The sequence below is a fragment of the Miscanthus floridulus genome, unplaced genomic scaffold, assembly GCF_019320115.1.
Source record: "Miscanthus floridulus cultivar M001 unplaced genomic scaffold, ASM1932011v1 os_2273, whole genome shotgun sequence".
NCBI lineage: Eukaryota > Viridiplantae > Streptophyta > Magnoliopsida > Poales > Poaceae > Miscanthus > Miscanthus floridulus.
In genome coordinates, this window is record NW_027098198.1 from 1 (window position 1) to 10,199 (window position 10,199).

The following is a 10,199-nucleotide window of genomic DNA, read 5'->3' on the forward strand; positions in this document are numbered from 1 at the left end:
CTCTGAACTTGGTATTGTAATAATATATTTTCGAGAACTCTTGTGTATGAAATGGACTAAGTATTGTAAACTCGTTCTCATTATTGGATCCTGGATGAAAAACGTGGATTTTTCAAGTTCTCCCTTGGGGTGTGCTCAACGGAACCGTCTGATATAGTTTGCTTTCGAGGTGCTAGTGTCTAGTGGAAGACGAGCGCCTCCAGAAGCATGTTATTTCGGGCGGTTCTGCCACAGCAAACACCTTCCACTCATGTCCATCATTGATTCATCATCATAGTGAGATTGCGAGTGATTCCAAGTGCATTTGTTTGAGTGATTGTATCTAGTGGCACTTGGGGATCATTGTGGCTGCGGAGCAGTGGAGGAGCTTTGGCCCATGTTAGTGATTATTCGTGGCTGGCTCTGGTGATTGTGAGGGGTCTTGTACCTTCCCTGATGAAGAGCCAAAAGGTAACTCTAGTGGATTGCTCGTGTCATTGAGTTACCTCACTTGTGGGTAGGTTCTTACGGTGTCCATTTGATGGATGAGGTTCGTGCAACACCTCTTAGCCATCGAACCACCAAGTATTGGTCAACACAACAGGGACTAGCGTGCCGGTAAGCACGTGAACCTCGGGAAAAAATCGTGTGTCATTCTTGTGATTGGATTTCTCCTGATGATTGGTTGTCTTCACATTATGTTTGGTTCATTCCTCGACACGACGGTATAATCACCCTACTCACTCCTTTACGTTCTTCCCAAACTAGTTGTTAAGCTCTTTAGTGTAGTTAGTTTTTGAGAGCTTGTTAGTTTGGTTAGTGTAGCTCTTTAGTTAGTCTTTAAGAGCAAACTAGCTTAGTGAGTAATGACCTAACTTGTTATATGTTTAGTGATCATAGCAACTAGAATTGTTGGGATAGGTGGCTTGCAACTCTTATAGAGCTAAAGCAAAATTGTATTAAGCCATTTGTTGTACTAATCAATTGCTTTAATATTTTATAGAGTTTTTGAATAGGCTATTCAGCCTCTTTTTAGCCATATTAGGACCTTTCACAGGCACATCAGGCATCGCAGCGTCACGTCGAAGCTTGTGCTGCGGCAACGCGATGTCAGGATCTCACGATAAGCAGGCCCCCGACCGAAGCGATGTCATCCTGACTAGGACCATGCCCTCCCGCCCAAGGCGCATGTGCCCTCACAAACCATCTTGTATGGATTTGGTGACCATCGCACAGTGGATTCCTTCTCCCTCGCCGCATCCAAAATGCCGGTCGCGATAGGGTAGCAAGAATGTTGCGCATCCAAGACGACCGCGAGGGGGCAGAACCCCAAGCCATTGCCTCTGAGCGACGGAGCACCACCGGCATCCCTCGAGCGAACCGTCCAAGGCCCAAACGACCATGACCTAGATAGGCCATCAAGCCCAGCATGATAGCCATTGTAATTGCTATCTCCGTTGTCGTCATCATCGTCCACCCCGGTGAAGTCATCGTCCGACGAAGATGGCGGCGCCACCCAATCCATGACCTTAGTGGTGGGCCCAGCAGGTAGTCTAGGTAGGCCTAGGACTACCCTAGAATTGGGCCCAAATTTCTTTTAGTACTCTACGCAGGCCATGAAAATTTGGCCCATTACTCGTCTCTCCCCGTCTACGCACTCTCCATCTCTCCCGACTCTGTCTGCACGAGCGAGCGGCCCTTCTCGAGTCCCGACAGCTGGCCGCCCTACCCCATTGGCCTCCCCTGTAGCTCCACCTGGCCGGTAGCCGGCAACTGATAGCCCCACCCCACCAGCCCGCGCCCACCACTCCGCTCTGCCTCCGCCAGATCCCACATCCTAGTCTGGTGTGCGGGCCATGGCGCGCCAACGCCACCCAGCCGCTAGCACAGCAGGCAGCTGGCTATGCCGACCGGTGTAGCAGCCGTCTGCCCATCCCCTGGAGGCTTGGACCCTGGTGGCCTCTGTCTGTCCTGGACGCACCGCCTAGTGAGTTTCTCCATAGCTTTCTCCCAAATGGCCAAATCACATTCTTTTATGTAGTTATAAGCCTTGGGGTTTGGATATTGGAGATGGAGATTGGAAATTGGACTGTAAAGGCTTAGGAATTGTGGATCTATTGTCTATGAGTCTAGAATTGAATGAAATTTGGACGGTGAGTGTGCTTTTGAAGTTCTGAGCTCACCCAAATCTCATACCCTTGGGTTTGGACAGTGAGCACTGGAATGTAAATTTGGTTAGGGATTTGTTCTTGTGAATGAAATCAGAGCATAGAATTCATTGAATTAAATTTCTTGTCATTTTTTAGAAGTCTTAGGGATTGTAGATCTATCATCTGTGAGCCTAGAATTGAATGGAAATTGTTGTAATTTTTTAGGAAGTTGAGGCATGAAGAAATCAAATATAGCATTTCTTTTTCAGAAGCATGAGGCAAAAAAAGTTACAACTTGTGCTCCACCAATTCCAGCTGTTGATGAAGAGTTGTCTATTCCTGTTGTAGAAGATCCTCTAATTGTGAGTGATGAAAGTGCTGTCGTAGTTGTGGATGAAGGGACAGAAACACCTAGAGTAACAGATACAGGCACAGATCCTACTCGAGATAATGGGTCAGATGAAGTTGAAGAAGAAGAGGAAGAAGAACCGCCTTCGACTGCTGATGTTGATTCCCTTGAGCATGACCCAGGCCTAAGGAGTCCTATTTCAACCTTTGATGTGAATGAACAAGATTCTATCAGAAGAAGGTACATTTTAAAAGGCCCCTGTCATCTTTATGCCTATAATTATTCATCCAGAAAAATCTATGGTAAAGATCGCCGCTTTAGTTTTGTTTGGTTTCATAAGTACCATTGGATTGAATATAGCATAGAGAAGGATGCAGCATATTGCTTCTATTGTTATTTGTTTGGTAAGGAAAGTGGAAAATTCATTACGGATGGTTGGCATAACTGGAATATGGGAACTATATCACTTGACAAATATGAGTCTTCAACTTTACACAAGTTTGCTCAAGAGAAATACAGCTTATTTGTGAAAAAGGGTACAAAAATTGATATTGTCATTGAGAAAGTGTCAGAAAAAGATCGAGTTGATTACAAGGCTAGGTTGACTTGTTCACTCAGATGTTTGAGATTCCTTCTACATCAAGGATTGGCTTGTCGTGGGCATGATGAAACTGAAGAATCTAACAACACAGGGAACTTCCTTGAACTCTTGAATTGGCTTGCAGGAAATAATGAAGAGGTGCACAAAGTGGTTCTGAAAAATGCCCCAGGTAATTGCATTTTGACCTCCCCTCGCATACAAAAGCAAATTATTAGATGTTGCTCTGAGGAAACCACTAGATACATACTTGAAGAACTTGGGGATGACTACTATGCAATTCTAGCTGATGAATGTAGTGATATATCACATAAAGAACAACTGGTTGTTTGTTTGCGTTATGTTGATAAACGTGGAAGTGTTTGTGAAAGGTTCCTTGGAGTAGTTCATGTTCCTGGCACCACTTCTTTGGAACTTAAAACAACTATTCAATCTTTACTCACTAGTCATCACTTGAGTCTTAGTTCTTGTCGTGGGCAAGGATATGATGGGGCTAGTAACATGAAAGGAGAGGTTAAGGGGCTGAAAACACTGATAATGAAAGAGTCTCCTTCTGCTTATTATGTGCATTGTTTTGCACATCAACTCCAGTTAGTGCTTGTTGCTGTTGCCAAGGGAGATGTTGGGGCTAGTACTTTTTCTGCTCAAGTTTCACGCTTGCTGAATATTGTTGGAGTTTCTTGCAAACGCCATGATATGCTTTGAGATGTTAGAGCATGAAAATTGAAGAAAGCACTTGAATTGGATGAAATAGAAAGTGGAAGTGGGTTAAATCAAGAGATGGGATTGGCTAGGCCTAGTGATACTAGGTGGGGTTCTCATTATAGAACTGTTTTGCATATCATTGACATGTATTCTACCATCCGGGAAGTACTCATAACTCTTGGAAAGGATTCCACACAAAGAGATGATTGGCCAAACATACATGCTATGGTTCTGACTTTAGAGTCATTTGAGCTTGTTTTCAATGCCCACTTGATGCTTGTGATTCTTGGGTACACAAATGAGTTGTCTCAATCTTTGCAAAAGAGAGACCAAGATATTGTTAATGCAATGACACTTGTTGGTGTGGCAAAGAGAAGGTTCCAACAATTGAGGTCTGATGGGTGGGAAGATTTCTTAGAAAAGGTTAAATCATTTTTGCATCAAATATTCTATTGATGTTCCTGCAATGGATAGCAAATATGAGCCTCATGGAAGATCCCATCGCTTTTATCCTGTACAAACAATTGATGATCACTATAGAAGAGAAGTGTATATTGGTATTATTGATAGAATTCATCAAGAGCTTGAGAATCGGTTTGATGAGGTTAGTAGGGAGTTGCTTATTTGTATGTCAGCATTGAATCCCTCTAATTCATGTCTCATTTGATGCTTAGAAAATCCTTAATCTTGCAACTTTTTATCCCAAAGATTTTCCAAGTTCTGCTTTGAGGACACTTGAAATTCAACTTGGCACATATATTGAAGATGTGAGAATGGATGATAGATTTGAAGGACTGAACAACCTCGGTGAGCTCTCTAACAAGCTTGTTGACACTAAGAAACATGAATTTTATGGTTTGGTGTACTTAGTCCTTAAATTGGCATTGATCTTACCAGTGGCGACAGCAAGTGTTGAAAGAGTATTCTCTGCATTGTGTTTAGTGAAGAATAAGGTGAGAAATAGTATGAGTGACATGTTATTGAATGATTGTTTGGTTACCTTTATTGAGCGTGATATATTCTCCACTGTAAGCGAGAATGGCATAGTTCATGCTTTCATGGCAATGAGAAAGCGCAAAGCAAAAGACTTGAACTAGAACTTGTATTGTAATCTCTTATTTATGTAAAACCTTATCTTATGTATAATCTATTTGTGCAAGTTTCAGATCTATTTATATAAGTTTTGAACCTTTCAATTGTATTATCTCAATTTGGTTAATTTATAGCCATTTTATTGAACTTTTTCTTTGAATTTTGTCGTGTTGCACATGAAATTTTTTTACTAAAACCAAATCTTGGGTCTGCCACTGCTGGAACTAAGGATGAAAACGGAAAGGAAATGTAACATCCTAAAACTTGCAATCTTTTAAAATAGTAAATTTGATTTATTTATGTTATATTGTGTGCATTAAAAGATAGGGAAATAATAAATTTTGTGGAATTAAAATTTAAAAATAAGGTTAGAAACTTTTTGATGCATACATGCTGCTGCATAACATTTTGTGAATGTTTGGAATTTATTAAAGATTCCAAAAAGAATTGAAATTTGAATTTAAAAATGGATTTGGAAAATTGTAGAAAAAGAAAAAAAAGAAAAGAATCATTTTTCCTCTCCCTCACTTTCGGCCCATATGGCCTTTCTTTCCCACGGCCCGCTCGCTCTTCCCCCTCTCTCCTTCCTGGGCCAGCCCAGCCGCGCGCGTTAGCCGCGCCAGCCCACCAGCCACGCGCGTCAGCCGCGCCAGCCCACCAGCCACACCAGCCCAGCATCGCGCCAGGCAATCGCCGCGCCTCCTTTCCGCGCCCAGCCGCTAACCGCCTGGCCCCGCTGTCAGAGCTGCCCCCTTCCTCCCGCGTCCACGCCTATCGACGAAATATGGTCGGCAGTCTACCTAGGGGTATGCCCAAGGTAGTAGATTATCGGCAGATAGGTGCGCAAGCCCCAAACGAGATGGTGACGCAAGACAGACACGAGGTTTTATCCAGGTTCGGCCGCCAAAAAGGCGTAATACCTACGTCCTGCGTCTGATTTGTATTGCTGTATGTCAATGAGAGATGTTTTTTAGAGGGGTCCCCTGCCCGCCTTATATAGTCCGGGGGGCAGGGTTACAGATCTAGAAACTAATCCTAGTCAGTTACAATTGCCATATGTGGCCGGATAAGGATTCCTATTCTAACCGACCAGGATCCTGCTTGGTCGCCAAATCCGTCTTGATTCCTTGTGCGGGACTCCGATCAGGTTAACTGGGCCGCACGTCATCTTTCGGGTGGACTGAACCCATCGATCCGGGCCAGCCCAAGCTTAGCCATAAGGGTATAGGGGTTAATACCCCCACAGCTAGTCCACGAGCATCATGTATTATGCTGCGACACGCCATTTTAACCTTCTCCGACAAGCAAGGCTTGAATTCTTGACGCCTCCGACCACCGTCATCACCGGAGAAGTAGGTTGTCCGAAGAATGTATGGTGCTCTTAAGAAAAAAGAAAAAGATTTTTGTCCTGAGAAGTGTGCCCACTTGTATTTCTGAAAAGAAATGTAAGTGGTCTTGAAGCATAGCATCCTTAAACATCAGAAGCGTAGGGGTCGAAAAACAAACACATTCACCGCAAGGTGAAGTGTGCCCACTTAGTCCCCGAGCTTGCTGGAAGGCAAAGTATGAGCCTTGTAGCAAGGTCTAAAAGAAAAGTCTCTTAACTGTATGTGAGTACAAATCACATGTAGTCAAGGAGAACCATTATTCAAGCAGTGGTCGGGGCAGTCCCCGAGCATACTAATAATCCTCATAATCATTCAAAACACAAGGGTCGATTTAAACAAACACATTCACCGCAAGGTGAAGTGTGCCCACTTAGTCCCCGAGCCTGGTAGTAGGTGACGCAGGCACGTGGTGCCAGGGTCTAAAAAAGAAATTCCGCTGAGGTTAAGAATCCAATTGCCGTACAGGCAAAACAAGATACACCGGCAGGTGCATCGCATCGACGTAGTCCCCGAGCTTGCTGGAAGGCGAAGTATGAGCCTTGTAGCAAGGTCTAAAAGAAAAGTCTCTTAACTGTATGTGAGTACAAATCACATGTAGCCAAGGAGAACCATTATGCAAGCAGTGGTCAGGGCAGTCCCCGAGCACGGCCGTGGTCGGAGCGATCCCCGAGCACAAAAGTGGTCTGGGCAGTATCCAAGCACAGTAGTGGTCTGTGCAGTCCCCGAGCACATTAGTGGTCTGGGCAGTATCCAAGCACAGTAGTGGTCAAGACAAATCCACGATCACTTGCGCTGCTTGTACTATTATTTTGTGTACTTTTCTCTATTCTCTGCCAAGGCCAGTCTGACACGTCTGGTCAAAAAAGTAAATAGGTATAGTACGTCATTCTGTCTTCTTTTTTTTTTTGCACGCAGTCGGTTGACACCTGTATTGAGGTGTGTCAATGTGGGCCCCCTTACACCATCAACGAAGAGGCGCGTACACTGTTAACGAAGGAGCGCGTTTATTGGCGCAGATTTCGAGGTTGTGTGAACAACCGTCTGCGGCGCGTGCGCACGACTCCCAATATTCTCGGGCAGACGAAACGACGGTGCTCTTTGTTTTATATAATGCAGATCTGGTAAGTTACTCATACCATTCCCCATTGTCATCCGCCGCCGCAACCTTCTTCTTCCTCCTGCCGAACCCTATTCCCCCAAAAATCATCACCAATCCCCTCGGTCTCCCGCATCCACCCACTTAGTAAGTACGAACTAATGGCGAAGAGAGACGCCCAGAAGAAAGGCGGGGTCATGGCGAAGGAATGGTGGAAGTCGCGGAGCAACGAGCAGACCATCGAGGACCTCGTCGCCATGGGAGTGCTCCACAACAAGGCACTTGCGGGATGGCGTGCACCGGAAGGAGAAAGCTTCCCCGATCCACAACCAGGTGAGATTGTGGTCTTTGAAGATTTCTTCAAACGGGGTTTTGGGATTCCAGTGCACCCTTTCCTTCAGGGTCTCTGCTTGTACTACGAGATTGGGATTTGCAATCTGCATCCCAACTCGATTCTTCTTGTCTCCACCTTCATCCATCTCTGCGAGGCTTATGGTGGCTTCCAGCCCCATTTCGACCTCTTTCGCCACCTATTCTGTCTTCGGAAGAAAGGGAGCGGTGGCTCGAAGATCGCCGGTGGCGTTTACCTGAACCTGCGTGACGGCATGAAGGCTCAATACCTGCACTGCCCCTGGAACACCTCATTGGACGAGTGGTACAAGAAGTGGTTCTACATCCATGAAGAGCTGAACACCATCACTCTGTGCGATGTGGGACTGATTCCAGAGAAGAAAAGCAGCTGGTCGGAGAGGCCCGAGAACTTGGAGCAGATCGCCGAACTGCTCGGGATGATCCCGTGGGGAAGGCTTGATGGCCCGAGCATTGTCGGCAACTTCATCAGCCGAAGAATCCAGCCCTGCCAGAAAAGGATTCACCCCAGCTTCGAGTACCAAGGAGGCGCTGATCTGACGAGGACCAGGAAGGAGCCGCTCGACAAGATGGAAATCAAGGCCAGGATTGGAGAGCTGTTCAACCTGGCCGATCCCAATTATGTTGCACTGAACGCCATCGAACACGCCTTCAAGCTGGCTCGCCCTCCCCCAAAGGTAAATGATGCCTCCTTTTAACTGTAGAGTCATGTTGCATCAAGAAAATAACTGTCTTTTCCTTCATTTTGTGTCTCAGTGTAATGGCCGTGACCGGGCAGGAGTGTTTGTGTCGCCTCCCCCCGGTGTAGAATGGCCACAAGCTACTGGGCCAGCCGCCCAGACCAGCGCCAGGACCGACGACGTTCACTGGGCAGTACTCGAGACCGTAGAGGACGCCTCGACCAGAGCCGCTGGCAAGCGTCTGGCTGCCAGCAAACGACGTCAAGCCATCTTCCCCCTGTCGGACGACGAAGCAGAGGATGCGGACATCTTCCGGCTCGTCCCCCGAAAGAGGAGAAGGCAGGTGGGACCGTCGGAGCAGGGTGGCTCCTCTGTGCCAGCAGTAGTCACAGCACCGACCACTGCAACACAGAGCATAGATGAAGGGAACATGCCGCATCACACTCCGACGCCCGTACCAGAGGTTGAACAAGTCCCGGTGGAAACTGCCGAGCAAGCGGAGCAGGGGCAGTCGAGGAGGCGTTCCTTCGCCACATCCTTCCGCAAGTCAAAACTGTAAGTATCTATACTTTTGATGTAAGCTTTGCGTTTTGCATTGGATGCTATTATCTTCTGAATTTGTCTTTGAATGTATTAGATCGGCGTCCACCGAAAGCCCCGACCAGCTAGCTGGGTGCGGAACGTCCTTACCAACTACGGCGGGACAAACTGTTCAGCAACCAGCCGTGGAGGAGCCCATGGCAGGGACTCCGCCTGGGCCTCAGCAGGCGGACGACCAGACGCCAGTCCCCGAGCAGAATACAAGTGCTCCAAGCACGAACCCTGATGAGGCGGATACCACGGTGCCAAGGGAGCTGGATCTAGCCGAGGGGCAGCAGCCAGAAGTTGCCCGGAACATGGTTGCCGACGCGACGGCTCGTGGGAAAGCCCTGGTGGTCGTGGAGTCTGCGAACCCCGGACCAGTGCCGCCTCCCGAACAGGAGGCTGAAGAGGATGAAGTGGAAGAAGTCCTGGGCCGTCCCCAAGATAGGCGACAACATGTATATGTGTCGCGCTATCGGAACGACAAATGGGTCATGCACGAGGAAATCCCAGAGGTCGAAGAGACCTTAAGAGTCGAACGGGCGGCCAAGCGTCTGGTGACTGAAGTCCAGGTATATTTGGCTTTAGTCCTTGACCCTGTTGTGTAGTCGAACTATCTGACGTAGCTTGTCTGTGTGCAGGACTTGATGAAAACTACAAGATACCGAAAAAGGTGCTTCGACCAGATAGAAGGAATCATGATGACCAATAAGGAGCCGACGGTTGAAGTGGATCGCCTATGGCGCCAACTTGAAGCCGCCGACCAGGAGAGGACAGACCAAGAAGCACAGAACCAAAACCTGGTCGGTCAGCTCGAAAACAAAGAGCAGGAGAAAACAGGTAAGTGTTCACCGTATCATAGCAAGTGTGGGACTTGTGTTATTTTGTTCTTGACAGTAATAGCTGTAATGCAGGTTTAGAAGCTGAAGTGATCCGCCTCCAGAGGGAGAACAGTTGTGCGCTTGCAGAATGTGGTCGCCTGAAGGAGGACAACGAGAAACTGGCACGCCACCAGTCGGAACTCCAAGACCACACTAACAGAATGAAGGACGACCTGAAAAGTAAGCACTCCAGACCACCTTTCTCATTCAATTGCCCACATTGCCTTGTCGTGTCATCACGTTTGATGTCTTGTACTGTTTTCAGTTTTGAAAGTCAACGCCAAGAGGCACCTTGAGGCCGTGATCAAGGAGCATGACGACTGGAAAGCA

The 10,199-nt window shown here is 47.0% G+C and overlaps 1 pseudogene; it reads left to right on the forward strand.

Moving 5' to 3' along the window:
• The first annotated feature begins 2,365 nt into the window (after positions 1-2,365).
• On the forward strand, positions 2,366-4,878 carry LOC136534764 (uncharacterized; annotated as a pseudogene).
• The last annotated feature ends 5,321 nt before the right edge of the window (positions 4,879-10,199 follow it).